The sequence below is a fragment of the Mustelus asterias genome, chromosome 30 (genome assembly GCF_964213995.1).
Source record: "Mustelus asterias chromosome 30, sMusAst1.hap1.1, whole genome shotgun sequence".
Classification (NCBI taxonomy): Eukaryota; Metazoa; Chordata; class Chondrichthyes; order Carcharhiniformes; family Triakidae; genus Mustelus; species Mustelus asterias.
This window is the reverse complement of record NC_135830.1, coordinates 17,711,591-17,729,674: the sequence shown is the minus strand read 5'-3', so window position 1 is coordinate 17,729,674 and position 18,084 is coordinate 17,711,591. Positions and strand designations below refer to the sequence as shown.

General features: G+C 43.4%; 1 protein-coding gene across 1 annotated transcript in view; it reads right to left on the bottom strand.

Moving 5' to 3' along the window:
• Positions 1-18,084, bottom strand: part of LOC144480811 (uncharacterized) — a 992,083-nt gene that overhangs the window by 362,906 nt on the left and 611,093 nt on the right. The gene's annotated exons all lie outside the window — the stretch shown is intronic.

Below are 18,084 nucleotides of genomic sequence, written 5' to 3'. Positions count from 1 at the left end.
TTTAAAAGATCATTGTCCAAACACAGGCGATCTCGAATTGCCCTTGCACCACCTGGAGCTCCGGCTTCTCCATCAGGCTCCGTATTATCTTCTTCCAGCTCCTCCATCTCTGTAGGCAATTGAAGTTCTGGAGGATTGCTCAGTCCATGCTCGAGGACAAAGTCGTGCATTACAAAACACGGTACAGGATTTTTTTTTTCTTTTTGTGAAATGGTACAAATGGCACTGATGCCATGTTGAAAGGACACAGATGCCAAAATCCTCACTGTTGTTTTGACTTTCATCTCCGTTGTTAAGGCAAAGCAGTAGTTAGAGTTGGATTCCAGGTCTTCAGTTAACATTTCAAAAAGAAAACGCATTGCTTCCTTGCTGAAGCGCAGTCTCCTGGCACACATCTCCTTTGATATAATTTCATATGATATCCTTTGTCTGCACACTCTACCGGGTGGGTAATTGATCTGCCTTTTCGTCGGGCAAAGATGTAGCCTGACTCGCCGTTCATGATGTCTGCACCTGCACTGAAGCCGCAAAAGAGTACGAGTGGATGTCAAACTCATTGCTAATAGTATGGAGGCTCAATACTTGTGGGACATGACTCCAGATTTACAATCTGGACAGGATTCTAAATAACTGTCAGGGAGGTATTTCACATCAGCTTACAGGAGAGTGGCACACATCAACTAAGGTATTAAAATTCCCCAAGGATTTTGAAATCATTACTTAGATGTGTAAGCATCAACATACACGACCTGATTAAATTATTGAGCCATTTCTTAATTTAGATTTGTAAGAATCAACATAAACTACATTATTAAATTGCTTATGTATTTCATTACTGAGGCTTGTAAGGTCATCAACGGAACTTAAAATGAATTACTTTTCGTCATTACTACTGAGGTTTGAAAGGATCAACGTAAAATATAGCACTTAAGTTAACATGCTTTCAAAGATCCCAAGCTCAAAACTATTCGGAGAGAGATCTATTGCTTCTCTGCTCTCTGATTGTAGATCAGCAAAATACGTGTATTTATTTCATCGTCATACCTGAAGTAGTATCCGGGCAAGCAGACCACGTTCGCGCTGTCTCGTTAAGGTGGACTGTGCTGCTTCAACGCAGCCATGGCCCATCAGCACCCACAGCGCATGTTCTTGAAAAGTGCGCTTTGAGCGCAAATGCGCATGCGCCGTGAATGCCGGGACGTCCCATGCTCATGTCCGGCGCTCCAGAAGCAAAAAACGGCATTTCAGGCCGAAAGCTGTGCCCCATAGAAATTTCGAAACTTGAAATTCAGGAAAATGAAAGAAGACCACGTGCGGACTTTCAAAGGGAAATTGCGATCAAACATTAGAAAGAGCAAAGTTTGAAAAGGAAGAATGCGAAATGGAGAGGGAGAGAGATGGAGAATTTCAGCTGAACAACCGATGGTTAAAGCAGAGGCACGAGAAAATGTTGAGGAAGGAAGTAGTTCGACATGGGAATTCAGTGTGAAATGGCTGTTTCGCAGGGCTCTGTAATGGGACCTCTGCTGTTTGTGATTTATATAAACGATCTGGAAGAAGGTGTAACTGGGGTGATCAGTAAGTTTGCGGACGACACGAAAATGGCTGGACTTGCAGATAGTGAGGAACATTGTCAGAGGCTACAGAAGCAAAGAGATAGGCTGGAAATTTGGGCAAAGAAATGGCAGATGGAGTTCAATCCAGATGAATGCGAAGTGATGCATTTTGGTAGAACTAACGTAGGGGGGAGCTATACGATAAATGGCAGAACCATAAAGGGTGTAGTTACGCAGAGGGACCTGGGTGTGCAAGTCCACAGATACTTGAAGGTGACGTCACAGGTGGAGAAGGCAGTGAATAAGCCATATGGCATGCTTGCCTTTATAGAACGAGGCATAGAGTATAAAAGTTGGGGTCTGGTGTTGCATTTGGATAGAACGTTGGTTCGGCCGCATTTGGAATACTGCGCCCAGTCCTGGTCGCCACACTACCAGAACAGAGAACATATAACACAGAATAGTACAGCACAGAACAGGCCCTTCGGCCCACGATGTTGTGCCGAGCTTTATCTGAAACCAAGATCAAGCTATCGCACTCCCATCATCCTGTTGTGCTCCATGTGCCTATCCAATAACCGCTTAAATGTTCCTAAAGTGTCTGACTCCACTATCACTGCAGGCCGTCCACTCCACACCCCAACCACTCTCTGTGTAAAGAACCTACCTCTGATATCCTTCCTATATCTCCCACCATGAACCCTATAGTTATGTCCCCTTGTAATAGCTCCATCCACCCGAGGAAATAGTCTTTGAACGTTCACTCTATCGATCCCCTTCATCATTTTATAAACCTCCATTAAGTCTCCCCTCAGCCTCCTCCGCTCCAGAGAGAACAGCCCTAGCTCCCTCAACCTTTCCTCATAAGACCTACCCTCCAAACCAGGCAGCATCCTGGTAAATCTCCTCTGCACTCTTTCCAGCGCTTCCGCATCCTTGTTATAGTGAGGTGACCAGAACTGCACACAATATTCCAAATGTGGTCTCACCAAGGTCCTGTACAGTTGCAGCATAACTCCACGGCTCTTAAACTCCAACCCCCTGTTAATAAAAGCTAACACACTACAGGCCTTCTTCACAGCTCTATCCACTTGAGTGGCAACCTTTAGAGATCTGTGGATATGAACACAAGATCTCTCTGTTCCTCCACAGTCTTCAGAACCCTACCTTTTTGACCCTGTAATCCACATTTAAATTCGTCCTACCAAAATGAATCACCTCACAATCATGAGGGTTAAACTCCATTTGCCATATTTCAGCCCAGCTTTGCATCCTATCTATGTCTCTTTGCAGCCTACAACAGCCCTCCACCTCATCCACTACTCCACCAATCTTGGTGTCATCAGCAAATTTACTGATCCACCCTTCAGCCCCCTCCTCTAAGTCATTAATAAAAATCACAAAGAGCAGAGGACCAAGCACTGATCCCTGCGGCACTCCGCTAGCAACCTGCCTCCAGTCCGAAAATTTTCCATCCACCATCACCCTCTGTCTTCGATCAGTGAGCCAGTTACCTATCCAATCGGCCAACTTTCCCTCTTTCCCACACCTCCTTACTTTCATCATAAGCCGACCATGGGGGACCTTATCAAACGCCTTACTAAAATCCATGTATATGACATCAACTGCCCTACCTACATCAACACACTTAGTTACCTCCTCAAAAAATTCAATCAAATTTGTGAGGCACGACTTGACCTTCACGGATCCGTGCTGACTATCCCGGATTAATCCACATCTTTCTAAATGGTAGTAAATCCCATCCCTAAGGACCTTTTCCATGAATTTACCAACCACCGAAGTAAGACTAAACGGCCTATAATTACTAGGGTCATTGCTATTCCCTTTCTTAAACAGAGGAACAACATTCGCCAGTCTGCAGTCCTCTGGCACCAACCCCGTGGACAGTGAGGACCCAAAGATCAAAGCCAAAGGCTCTGCAATATCATCCCTTGCCTCGCAAAGAATCCTAGGATATATTTCATCAGGCCCACGGGACTTATCGACCTTCAGGTTGTTCAAAACTGCCAGTACATCCTCCCTCCGTACATCTATTTCCTCCAGCCTATTAGCCTGTAACACATTCTCTTCCTCAAAAACATGGCACCTCTCCTTGGTGAACACCGAAGAAAAGTATTCATTCATCACCTCTCCTATCTCTTCTGACTCCAGGCACAAATTTCCACTGCCGTCCTTGACCGGCCCCAGCCTCACCCTGGTCATTCTTTTATTCCTCACATAAGAGTAAAAAGCCTTGGGGTTTTCCTTGATCCGCCCCTCCAAGGACTTATCATGTCCCCTCCTCGCCCTCCTAAGCCCCTTTTTCAGCTCATTCCTTGCTAACCTGTAACCCTCAATCGAGCCATCTGAACCTTGTTTCCTCATCCCTACATAAGCTTCCCTCTTCCTCTTCACAAGACATTCCACCTCTTTCGTGAACCATGGTTCCCTCACTCGGCCATTTCCTCCCTGCCTGACAGGGACATACCTATAAAGGACACCCAGTATTTGTTCCTTGAAAAAGTTCCACTTTTCGTTAGTGCCTTTCCCTGACAGTTTCTGTTCCCATCTTATGCCCCCTAATTATTGCCTAATCGCATCATAATTACCTCTCCCCCAATTGTAAATCTTGCCCTGCCGTACAGCCCTATCCCTCTCCATTGCAATAACAAAAGACACCGAATTGTGGTCACTATCTCCAAAGTACTCTCCCACAACCAAATCTAACACTTGGCCCGGTTCATTTCCCAGTACCAAATCCAATGTGGCCTCACCTCTTGTCGGCCTATCCACATATTGTGTCAGGAAACCCTCCTGCACGCACTGCACAAAAACTGCCCCATCCGAACTATTTGACCTACAAATGTTCCAATCAATATTTGGAAAGTTAAAGTCCCCCATGACAACTACCCTGTGACCCCCACACATATCCATAATCTGCTCAGCAATTTCTTCCTCCACATCTCTGTGACTATTTGTGGGCCTATAGTAAACTCCTAACAACGTGACTGCTACTTTCCTATTTCTAACTTCAGCCCATATTACCTCAGTGTGCAGATCCCCCTCGAAGTGCCTATCCTCAGCCATTAAACTATCCCTGATTAACAATGCTACTCCTCCACCTCTTTTACCAGCTTCCCTACACTTACTGAAACATCTGTACCCCGGAACGTCCAACAACCATTCCTGTCCTTGTTCTAACCACGTCTCCGTAATGGCCACAACATCGTAGTCCCAAGTACCAATCCATGTCCCAAGTTCATCTACCTTGTTCCGGATGCTCCTTGCATTGAAGTAGACACACTTCAACCCACCTTCCTGTCTACCGGCACCCACTCTCGACCTTGATACCTTCCCCAATATTTCACCTCCCTCAACAACTTCTGGACTACAACTCCTTTTCCCACTCCCCTGACAAATTAGTTCAAACCCCCCTGAAGAGCCGTATCAAATTTCCCTCCCAGGATATTGGTGTCCCTCTGGTTCAGGTGCACCCCGTCCTGTTTGTACAGGTCCCACCTTCCCCAGAATGAGTTCCAATTATCCACGTATCTGAAACCCTCCACCCTACGTGGAGGCTTTAGAGGGATTGCAGAGGAGGTCCTACGTGGACGTGGGGGCTTTAGAGAGAGTGCAGAGGAGGTTTACCAGGATGTTGCCTGGTATGGAAGGACTTAGTTATGAGGAGCGATTGGGTAAACTGGGGTTGTTCTCACTGGAAAGACGGAGGATGAGGGGTGACCTAATAGAGGTGTATAAAATTATGAAAGGCATAGATAGGGTCAACGGTGGGAAGCTTTTTCCCATGTCGGTGGTGACGTTCACGAGGGGTCATAGGTTCAAGGTGAGGGGGGGGGGCGGGGAGGTTTAACTCGGATATCAGAAGGGCGTATTTTACAGAGGGTGGCGGGAGCCTGGAATGCGCTGCCAGGCAAGGTGGTGGAGGCGGACACACTCGGAACGTTTAAGACTTATCTAGATACCCACATGATTGGAGTGGGAATGGAGGGATACAAAAGAATGGTCTAGTTTGGACAAGGGAGCGGCGCGGGCTTGGAGGGCCGAAGTGCCTGTTCCTGTGCTGTATTGTTCTTTGTTCTTTGTTCTTTGGCAATGTTTGTCAGGATATTCGATTCAAATATACAAAGAATGTGACTGCATTCTTTATTTCGTTTAAAGTTGTTTCTAAACAACTGAATTGGGGCGGCACGGTGGCACAGTAGTTAGCACTACTGCCTCACAGCTCCAGTGACCTGAGTTCAATTCCTGCCTCGGGCCACTGTCTGTGTGGAGTTCGCACATTGTCCCCCGTGTCTGCATGGGTTTCCTCCTGGTACTCGCGTTTCGTCCCACACTTCAAAGATGTGTGGTGAGGTTGATTGGCCAGGCTAAAATGCCCTTAATGTCCCAAGGTGTTTAGGTTAGACGGGATAGAGGGGTAAATGTGTCGGGTGACGGGGGTGAGGCCTGGGTGAGATTGTTGTCTCTGCGGACTCGATGGGCTGAGTGGCCGACTTTTGCAATGTTGTGTTTCTATGATTTAAATAGTCAGCTTAATATTCGAGATTTTGGTTAAAAGATAGACTGGTGAGCTGCATGCATCGTTGTCAGAAAAGGAACTTGAATGCGATGATGGACGCAATGGAATTTCACTTTTTTAAAAATTCATTCCAAATGACTGAAACGTCTTTGTCGATTGGTCATCCACTTGAACAAATACAGATCCAAGTTGTATTACTGTTGCATCTAGGTATCTCAGATAGCAATTCATAATGAAGAATAACTGATATACCTGCAAAATTCGAAATTAAGACTTGTCATATTAAATCAAAGAACTTACAGATTGATCTTTTCAATCAATGAATAGATCGTGGGCGGCACGGTAGCACAGTGGTTAGCACTGCTGCTTCACAGCTCCAGGGTCCCGGGTTCGATTCCCGGCTCGGGTCACTGTCTGTGTGGAGTTTGCACATTCTCCTCGTGTCTGCGTGGGTTTTCTCCGGGTGCTCCGGTTTCCTCCCACAGTCCAAAGATGCGCAGGTTAGGTTAATTGGCCAGGTTAAAAATTGCCCCTTAGAGTCCTGGGATGCGTAGGTTAGAGGGATTAGCGGGTAAATATGTGGGGTGGGATTGTGGTTGGTGCAGACTCGATGGGCCGAATGGCCTCCTTCTGCAAAAAAAAAAGAATAGAGATATTTGTTTAAATGTGATCCTTACTGATACTCAACCAGATGTAAAGGACATAGTGAAAAGTTAACTAAAGACCATTCATAACGCAACAACGAACTGTTTTGAATTTATTCAGTTATTGTGCAAAAAATATACACTGCGAGAAGGAGCTATCGAATTCCAGAAGAAGTGATTGATATGGCTAAAAAACGAAGTTAAATAGCTCATTTGAAAAGAGACTGAAAGAAGCGAAACAATCACAAAAAATGAAGCACAAAGGATTAGTACGAACCACGTTGTGTGGAACAAAGAAGCACCTTAACATCCTTCAAACAGCTGCAAAATTGTTTACAACAAAAGATGCGGCTGATAATTCACAAGAAAGACATTTGATTCAGATATATCAAAATGAAAATTAAACTCCTGTAAGCTTGGAAAGTTGGTTTGAATATTCAACTACCCCAACAAGTAACAACAATTTAACTGGACTGTGGAGCTAAATCGAGCACTGTTTTTCATAGAATTCATAGAAATTCACAGAAACCCTCCAGTGCAGAAAGAGGCCATTCGGCCCATCGAGTCTGCACCGACCACAATCCCACCCAGGCCCTACCCCCATGTACCTACATATTATACCTGTTAATCCCTCTAACCTACGCATCTCAGGACACTAAAGGACAATTTTTAGCATGGCCAATCCACCTAACCTGCACATCTTTGGTCTGTTTTCAAGTTGAATCCGGAACCGAAAGTACAAAGAAGCACAAAACATGATTTATGACAATATTGTCTCGATTCTAATGACGATGTCAATAGTTTCAACTTGGCGTTTGTCAAATCAATGTCAGTGTACAATATGACGTCCACTTCTGAAATAGTAGAACTTTATGGCTTTGATGAAATCAGAAAGACATTCAGATATTTGTGATGTTAGATACGTATGAAATGGATCGCTTGAGCCACTGAAAGCCTACAATCATACTCCAGCATGTAAATAGACCCAGTAATCTATTTTCCAATACGTCTTCCACAAAAGAAGGGTGCGTGTGGTGGTACTAATCTTCTGAGTTGTGTCTATTCCAATGCCAGGAGTATTGTGGGGAAGGCAGACGAGCTGAGGGTGTGGATCGACACATGGAATTATGACATTTTAGCTATTAGTGAAACTTGGCTACAGGAGGGGCAGGACTGGCAGCTCAATGTTCCAGGGTTCCGATGTTTCAGACAGAGGGATGAAGGTTGGGGGGAGGGGGGTGGCATTGCTTGTCACGGAAAATGTTACAGCAGTGCTCAGGCAGGAGAGATTAGAGGGCTTGTCTGTGGAGGCCATATGGGTGGAGCTGAGAAACAGGAAAGGTATGACCACATTAATGGGACTGTATTATAGACCACCCAATAGTCAGCGAGAATTGGAGGAGCAAATCTGCAGACAGATAGCAGACAACTGCAGGAAACATAAAGTTCTGATCGTAGGGGATTTTAATTTTCCACATATAGATTGGGACTCCCAGACTGTTAAAGGTCCAGACATGTTAGAGTTTGTAAAATGTGTTCAGGTAAAGTTTCTAAATCAAGATACAGAGGTACCAACGAGACAGGATGCAATATTAGATCTCCTATTGGGAAACGAGTTAGGACAAGTGACTGAAGTGTGTGTCGGGGAACACTTTGGTTCCAATGATCATAACGCCATTAGTTTGAACTCGATCATGGACAAAGATAGATCTGGTCCTCGGGTTCATGTTCTAAACTGGATAAAGGCCAAATTTGAAGAAAGGAGACAGGATCTAAAAAGCGTGGATTGAAACAGGCTGTTCTCTGGCAAGGATGTGATTGGTAAGTGGGAGGCCTTCAAATGAGAAATCTTGAGAGTGCAGAATTTGTGTGTTCCTGTCAGGATTAAAGGCAAATTGAATAAGAATAAGGAAATTTGGTTCTCGAGGGATATTGGAACTCTGGTAAAGAAGAAGAGAGAATTGTGTGACACGTGTCGGCAACAGGGAGCAAATAAGATGCCTGAGGAGTATAAAAAGTGCAAGAAACTACTTAAGAAAGAAATCAAGTGGGCTAAAAGAAGACATGAGGTTGTGTTGGCAGACAAGGCGAAGGAAAATCCTTAGACATTCTACAGGTATATTAAGAGCAAAAGGATAGTAAGGGATAACATTGGTCCTCTTGAAAATCAGAGTGGTCGGTTATGCATGGAACGAAAAGAAATGGGGGAGATATTAAATGGATCTTTTGCATCCGTATTTACTCAGGAAACTGGCATGGAGTCTATGGAAATAAGGCAAAAAAGTAGGGTGGTCATGAAACCTATACAGTTTGAAGGGGAGGAGGTGCTTGTTGTTTTGAGGCGAATCAGAGTAGATAAATCCCCAGGACCGGGCAGGGTATTCCCTCGGACCTTGAAGGAGACTAGTGTTGAAATTGCAGGGGCCCTGGCAGATGTATTTAAAATGTTGGTATCCACGGGTGAGGTGGCGGATGATTTAAGGATAGCTCATGTTGTTCCGTTGTTTAAAAAAAGGCTCAAAACGTAATGCGGGAAATTATAGTACAGTATGTTTCACGTCAGTAGTTGGTAAATTATTGGAAGGAGTATTAAGAGATAGGATCTACAATTATTTGGATAGACAGTGACTTATTAGGGAGAGTCAACATTGCTTTGTGCGTCGTCAGTCATGCTTAACCAATCTACTAGAGTCTTTCGAGGAGGCTACCAGGAAAGTGGATGAGGGGAAGGCAGTGGATGTTGCCCCCATGGAATTCAGTAAGGCCTTTGACAAGGCCCCGCATGGGAGGTTAGTCAGGAAGGTTCAATCGCTAGTTATACCTGGAGAGGTAGTCAATTGGATTCGACATTGGCTCAATGGAAGAAGACTCAGAATGGTAATGGATGATTGCTTCTCTGAGTGGAGGCCTGTGACTAGTGGTGTGCCACAGGGAACAGTGCTGGGTCCATTGTTGTTTGTCATCCATATCAATTATCTGGATGATCATGTGATGAATTGGATCTGCAAGTTTGGTGATGATACAAAGATTGGAAGTGTAGTGGACAGTGAGGAAGGTTTTCAAAGCTTGCAGAGGGATTTGGACCAGCTAGAAAAATGGGCAGAAAAATGCAGATGGAGTTTAATGCAGACAAGTGTGAGATATTGCACTTTGGAAGGCGAAACCAAGGTAGAACATACAAGGTAAATGGGAGGACACTGAAGAGTGCAGCAGAACAGAGGGATCTGGGAATACAGACACATAATTCCCTACAAGTGCGTCAGAGGTAGATAGGGTCGTAAAGAGTGTTTTTAGTACATTGGCCTTAATAAATCAAAGTATTGACTATAGGAGTTGGAATGTTATGGTGAGGTTGTATAAGGCAATGGTGAGGCCGCATTTCGAGTATTGTGTGCAGTTTTGGTCACCTAATTACAGGAAGGATATTAATAAGCTTGAAAGAGTGCAGAGAAGGTTTACAACTATGTTGCCGGGACTTGAGAAACTGAGTGACAGAGAAAGGTTGAATAGGTTAGGACTTTATTCCCCGGAGCGTAGAAGAATGAGGGGAGATTTGATAGAAGTGTATAAAATTATGATGGGTATAGATAGAGTGAATGCCAGCAGGCTTTTTCCACTTAGGCGAGGGGAGAAAATAACTAGAGGACATGGGTAAAGGGTGAGGGGGGAACAGTTTAAAGGGAATATGAGGGGGGCTTCTTCCCACAGAGAGTGGTGGGAGTTGGAATGAGCTGGAAGATGAGGTGGTGAATGCGGGCTCACTTTTAACATTTAAGAAAAACTTGGAAATGTACATGTATGAGAGGGGTGTGGAGGGATATGGTCCACATGCAGGTCAGTGGGACTAGGCACAAAAATGTTTCGGCACAGGCAAGAAGGGCCAAAAGGCCTTTTTTGTTCTGTAATAGAAAAAAAAAGCCCTCGACTCGACTCCAGTCTTTAATTTCCTCCGAGATATCTGTTATTCTCCACAGACCGTGCGGACTTCAATACATTCCCATCTTTAATTCTACCGCAGATAACTGGTGCTTTGAAGGCAAACCTTCCAGCGAATCTCTTCATTAGACTCCAGCATTAAAATATATATTTTTTAAATCTCTGATTCGAAATGTCTTTCCTCTCACCCAAAATCCTTGGAGTTGATTACACACCGTCGCTGAGGGCAGTAATAGATAACAGAACGGTTTGCTGGCCAGGGTAAGAGTTCCAGATTTCCAGTGAGTCCCTGTTTTATGGTTCAATGTGTGCATAACAACCACTGTGATCACAGGGTTTGTAAAGCCATATTGTTTGTAAAGTAGTTTGCTGCTCTCTGCCCAGGGCTCACAAGAGTGAGGTGTCACAAGCACTTCTGAAGCTTGTGGCGCTGCAAGAGAGATCCCAAGTCGTTGTTTTTTTTGTCCTCAGAACCAACCAAGCAGCCAATTAAGTCAAAGACAACCATTCGCTTTAGAGTAATTGAACTTGCAGACTCCTTGCAATTGAACTATGCAGTGAGGAACCCCAGGAAAGGCAGTATTATGAATGGGATATTTTATTCCTGTGGTGATTTCAATTTCTTTATTTCTCAACAGAAAATAACAGGGTATTAAATAGGAGAAACATATTGAGTAAATTGGCTCAGTGAGTGATGCCACAATGCTGGTCCAGATTTCCACAATAACTTGCGGTTGACAAAAGCCACTATCAGTCATGCGCCATGTAGAAATAGAAGAGGGGGATCAATCCCCACAAGCGTACCTTCTCAAACTTTTGAACCGTCGCTGTATTTTACTTATTTTTCTCGGTTATCCTTATTCTCGTAGCTCCGCCGTTCAATGTCTTCTTGATTCTGTAAGATTCGCTTCTTACTTTCGCCTTTTGCATTAAAATATCCAGGCACGGTGGTGATAACCAACAAGGCGGCAGCCAAAGACATAGGAGTAACAGATGGAGAGGTGAACCTGAGCAGAGTTGGAGCGTCCTTCACAGACAGATCATCCAAATTTCACATCAACTGGTTGCAACATAACTGGTACCATATATATATTGACCAAATATAATCATGGGTCAAATTTTACATTTGTCCTGGGATCAAACACAATTCATATCACGAATGTGGGGAAGTGGGTGGCATTGTGGTATTATCACTTGACTGGTCATGATAGAAAACCAGACCATATCTCAAGGAGGAAAAAGGATTCAAATCCCAACACGGCAGTAGTTGAAAAGTGAATGGAATAAATATCAGGCAATAAAGTCCAATGATGTCTCCGAATCATTATCAATTGACAGTACCCCTTGACATAATTTACAGACAGAAACCTGCCATCTTACATTGTCCGGTGCATTTGACTTCAGAAGCTCAGCAAACTTGTTGACTCTTAAATACTCTCTAAAAAGGCCAAGCACGAGCCACATGTCAAGCGCACAACGGGACGGGAAATAAATTAACGTAAACGAACTTTCATATAATTGGATGTCGTGATTTCAGAATAAAACCAACGTTTTCCTTTAGATTTCGGTGACAACAGTGATATTGACATAAAGCAACAACATTTCTCCTTCAAAACATAGCAATTGGAATGAGGAGTAGACCATTCATGCCGGATCCATTATTCCATAAGATCATGGCAGATCTGTTTGTGTCCAAATTTACATTCTGCCCACCTCCTATAATCTTTCGAATCCCGTGTTAGGCAATAAACAACTTAACTGTGTTCACTCAATTATATTCATTGGCTCGGCCTCAACCATTCTCTGGGAAGTGGGAACGCAAATCTTCCCAACTCCATGTTGAGTCGTGCTACAGTCGCCCGATTTTCTTGCACAAGTAGAAAACGGATTCCACTATCTACCGTGTGAAGCTGCCTCGGGATCTTATATGTTTGAATATAATCACCAGTCACTCATTTATGACGTCATAGATAAAGGCCCAAGTATCTGAAGTTTGCCGATGACATGCCTGGGAGGAAATATAGGAACATGCACAGCGCACAGAAAATGATGGAACCCACTTTATAAATAAATATGCCTCTCCAAATAATTATTTATTTCTCGATCACTAGATAATGACTCCAGAGAAAATAACGCAACTGCAGCCAACAAAATATTGTCCCCATAATAATCATATGTTTCGAATACTGGAAAACATGTGGGAGCTTGCAATTAAGGAAACATGCAAAAGACTCCATCGAAAGAATTGTTCCACTCCCAATGCACTTCCTGTCAACCAAATATCACACAATTGTCTGCGCATGCATCCAAAAACTTTGGTCCTCGTTCCCATTCAATGTTCCTTGTGCCTCTTTTAACAGACCCCCACACAATACCAGCAGTTTTTTGCAGGCAAATTCATTATCCACTGTTGAAGGGAGATTTTAATAATAGGTTTAGAGGGAAGAATATAGTTAGCTTAGGTCTCTGTATAACAATTTATATTCGTAGGTGCCTGTATAGCAATTTATATTGGTGGGAATAGATAGCACATACTAAATGTCAATGAATGTATTGTTATACGATCACAAATGGCATGCATTGAAGCTCCACCATGATTAACAGAAGTTCAGAACCTTAAAATGACACAAAATGAATACCAGCTGGCTTAGCCACATTCCTGAACACAATTAGCTGGCTTCATCGTAAGCTTGTGTATAATAGACCACAGATACTGGAGGCTAGTACCAATCTAAGGTCCGAGGTCTCAGATGAAAACCAGACACATATGATTAGAGAGGGCATTAATAGAAAATGATAAGGAGGCCCACTGGAGAAGAAGAATTGTAAACTCAAGGATTGCAGATGGGAGAAAGGAAAGTAACATTAATGATTCGTGTCCATGAGACGACGAGATGATCATGCATAAGCCAGCCTTATGTCATGCCTGTTTCATTGGATATGTGACTAGCGTATGTAATCTGGAATCAATATTATTAGATAAGGTCCAAGCATGTGCAGATGTTTGAAAAATGTGTAAGAATTGATGTTTTTCCTTTGTTCGTTGGAGTGAGGTCCTGGGTTTTAACAGGAGCCATCTCCCCGCCGGCAAAAATAAACCGTTGAATGCAAGGACCAACCCTGAGCGTTGAGTAATTTCTTTGAGATTGACTCCCGCTAACTGTTTGGTGCCGTGACTCGGACTCCTTATATGACCAATAACATTAGAGAACCGGGTGAGTGTATTTACTCATTCTAAGTATAGACTTATCCCGGGACACGGGTGGTGCTCGGCGACTGATGAATTCCGAACTTGTGAACAGGGTCTGACCAGCAGTCAAACGTCGCTGGGTAGTTCGTTAAGAGATGTCAGCATTGTCGGGTATTGTTTATTGTATTAGAATAGCTAACTGACTTTTTACCCGACAATCAGCCAAAAGATGTGTCTATCATAAGTGAAGCGGACATCTGAGAGTAGAGTTCTAACGGTTCTAGTCCCATCCAATCGTGACAAGTGAAGAAAGCGATCTTGAATGGGGGCCAGAAGGCTCCTTGTCCCGCCACCTAACAGAGCCGAATAAGAAAGTTATTGACAACATGATCAAATCAGGTCAAATTGGTTGGTCTGAAGCATAGACCAAAGGGGGGAGTAAAGGATTAAAAGAAACAAGCAGGCAATGACTCTGTGTATAGCAAAGAGAGAGAGAGGATGTAATGGTGCGATCAAGAGCATCATGTGGTGGAATAGGGTATAGCAGGTCAAAGTTAATTGCAATTTTAATAAATTACTTTCCCCCAGTTGAAATTTTACGATAGTGCAATTGAGGCAGGGTCAGAGTTCCTCAATCTTGGTGGCCATGGTCATTTTCAAGAATAGGAATCGGACAGAGATTTGAGCTCTGCCATGTTGGAAAAGAAAAATCAATTTCAAGATGGCATTACATTGCATCTGAAACGTTGGAGGAGAGTTAACCATTTCAGCACACAGTTGGCTTGATTTTGTATCTGCCTGTGTTTGCTACAGATGCAGACCTGCAGAAATAATAAATCATGCAAATGTTGAGCTTAAACTGGAGCGATTGTTAGAAAGTGTAAAAGTCTTAATTTCGTTGGGATATTTAAAAGTGATAAAAACAAAACTTATTTTGAATTAATCTGGATCAGGCTTTTTGTGAAATTCGAAAATGTATTCTTATTATAACTGAGAGTAAAAAGATAAATGGAAACAATTAATCCGGAGCATTTGAAGTGATGGTTTCCATCTGAGCGAACTTAGTCCGTCCCTGCTGAAATTAGCAGTGAATTAAACCATTGTGTTACATAAACCAGAGAGCGGCGCGGGCTAATTGTTCCTGGTTTCTCGTTTCAAGGCTTCATTCTATGATCATCTTGCTGGTGCCAGTACAGAGTGAGACTGCGGATAGTTGGGAACCTGTCTCGGGGGCAGGGAATTCATATGGTGTTCGTGGAAGTGGAAATGACTAGGGTTGGGAAGCATTTTCCGATCGGGGCCATTGTGATCTCCTGGACTCGTTTCGATCGCCTCAGGGGGTCGGAGAGGAATTTCCCAGATTTTTTTTCCCCATATTGGCCCTGGGGTTTTTCACTCAGGGTTTTCGCCTCTCCCTGGAGATCACATGGTCTGGAATGGGGGGGGTGGGGTGAAGTTAATAGGTTGTAATGAACAAAGCATCGTAGCTGTGAGGGACAGCTCGGTGGATAGGATATTGGTATGTAGATAGGCTGGAAAATTGGGCGGGGATCCTGGATTCAGGATTCAATCCAGGACCGGGGAGCGGCGCGGGCTTGGAGGGCCGAAGGGCCTGTTCCTGTGCTGTATTGTTCTTTGTTCTTTGTTCTTTGTCCCAGACAGGATGGATCCTTTTGTTATAAGACTGGCAGTAGTTTTAAGATATAAAATATATCATATATATATATATATAGATATATGTAAATATATATATATATATATATATAAATATATACATAAAATATATAAAATAAGATATAAAATCAAAAATCTTAAAGAGTGGGGACTGAAAGTTTAGCGGGGAGTTACATAAGGTAGAATGGAAGCACGTGTTTAATGAAGGGAATTATTATACTGCCAAAATGCATTTCAGTTAAAATGCGTGACATGGATATGTAAAGTAGTGAATCAAACATTAGTTCTGAACACAAAGCCTGTTATAAATTTTGAATATGGGACAGGCTATAAATTTGAGCCCGGCTATAACACCAAATTGAGAGAATAATATAATTAGAGGTGAGGGAAATGATTCAGTGGAATAAATAAGAAAATAAAATGAACAGGGTAATAAAATATATGTTACAGAGGGGCTGATAGTAAACAGAGGAGGACCGAATCAAAAGTGGGATTCAGTGGATACAAGACAGACCATTAAAGGGATTCTAGGAAGTAGAATGCCATGGATGAAGGGACAAGGGACCAAGTTTTCTCAAAAGAAAGAAAAAGAGATAAGATAGACACCAATGGGCAGTTGAAAGACCACAACACTGCTTTCTCAGTTTGGGATGATTCTGACATAAGAAAATGTGCTGTAAGCATGTTAGCTTAATACACGTTATGTGTATGAAGGTTACCTTAAATCACATCACCTTAACAATGTGATTTAAGATAACAATCAAAGCAAGTTATGGCCTGGGATCAAATTGAAAGGTTTGAATTCTGTTTCAAAGATGTTATTAGGTTATAGAATTTGGAAAAAGAAGATTGCAGAGGAACGGGGGAAGGCTATTTGTGTACAAAGGCTTTTCACCAGAAAAGGGGAAAGACATGTATTGAAGACTTTTTCGCATTTGTAGGAAGTTTGTGGAAGATCATGCCCAAGTCCTCAAGACCTGACAGGACTTAATGAAGGGAGGAATGGCGAGTCAGGAAAATATAGAGGGGCGGGGGAGATGCAGATGTGCAGGCTTTTTCAGATTTGGAGCAGGCTTTTGTGACAGCACCAGCTTTGGGATTGCCTAATATCACCAAAACATTCCGTATTTTCTGTGAGGAAAATGATGGAATGGAGGCAGCTGTTTACGAGCGGGGACAGAGTATTGGTGAGAGTGACCCTGTATAAGGAAATTTTGCACGCAAATGGACCGGACCGGACCGGAAGTCATCATTATGACCAATGACACTTGTGCTTGTATTGATATGAAAACTGAAGAGTTATAATCCAAAGGATAATGGCTTAACCCACCATGGTCCCGACATGGGAAACCGGCTGGGATGCTGAAACTTTCCAGGTGTGGGTTAGCGCTCTGAAACACATTGCAAATGGGCGTTCACATTTATTTTTCTTTTAGCTGGAGTGTACATTATTTTTAAATGGGCAATATCATGGCCTCGAACACGGCGCTGCTTCCCGGAGCCTCCTGAAGAGATAGCAATGTTAAGGCCTCCCTAACCTCAATCGGATTTCTTCCTTTTATCCCGAGGGCGTCAGCTCGCATGGACGGTGTTAAATTAACAGTACCAATGTCTGACGCATGGTGCCGCCAGGCTCCTATTGATTTGAACCTAAAAGTCATGCAATACAAATGGGTACTTCAAATGCAAAACACCTTGGCGGGCCGACATCCCATGGACTACAGAGCTTTGTACAACTTTACCGACGGAACCTGCACTCTGGCAGGAAATGTCTGGATCCGGGCAAGGATCGCGTTTGTGTCCAATGCACTACCGATGGGACCCCCCGTGCCTAAAGATTGGAGGGTAGCAACTGGTGTGCCTTTGTTTAAAAACGGGCTGCAGGGAAAAGCTTCGGAACTATAGGACAGTGAGCCTCACATCTGTGTTGGGTACGTTGTTGTAAGGTATTTTGAGAGAAAGGATCAGGTATTTAGGGAAGCAAGAACTGATTGGGGACAGTCAGCATTGCTTTGTGAGTGGAAAATCATGTTTCACAAATTTGATTGAATTTTGTGAAGGGGTAACCAAGAAGGTAGATGAGGGCAGTGCAGTTGATGTTGTCTATGGACTTTAGCAAGGCCGCTAACAAGGTACCACATGGTAAGTTGTTGCATAAGGTTAAATCTCACGGATCCAGGGTGAGGTAACAGAATGGATACAAAATTGGTTTGCTGACAGAAGCCAGAGGGTTGTAGAGGAGTATTTTTCATACTGGAGGCCCGTGACCAGCGGCGTGCCTCAGGGCTCAGTGCTGGCTCCACTGTTATTTGTCATTTATATGACTGACTTGGATGAGAATTTAGGAGGCTTGGTTAGTAAGTTTGTAGATGACACCAAGATTGGTGCCATAGTGGAAAGTGAAGAAGGTTATCTTAGATTGCAACGGGATTTTGATCAATTGGGCTAGTGGGATGACGAATAGCAGATGGAGTTTAATTTAGATAAATGCGAAGTGATGCATTTTGGAAGCTCGAACCACGGCTGGACTTAGTCAGTTAATGG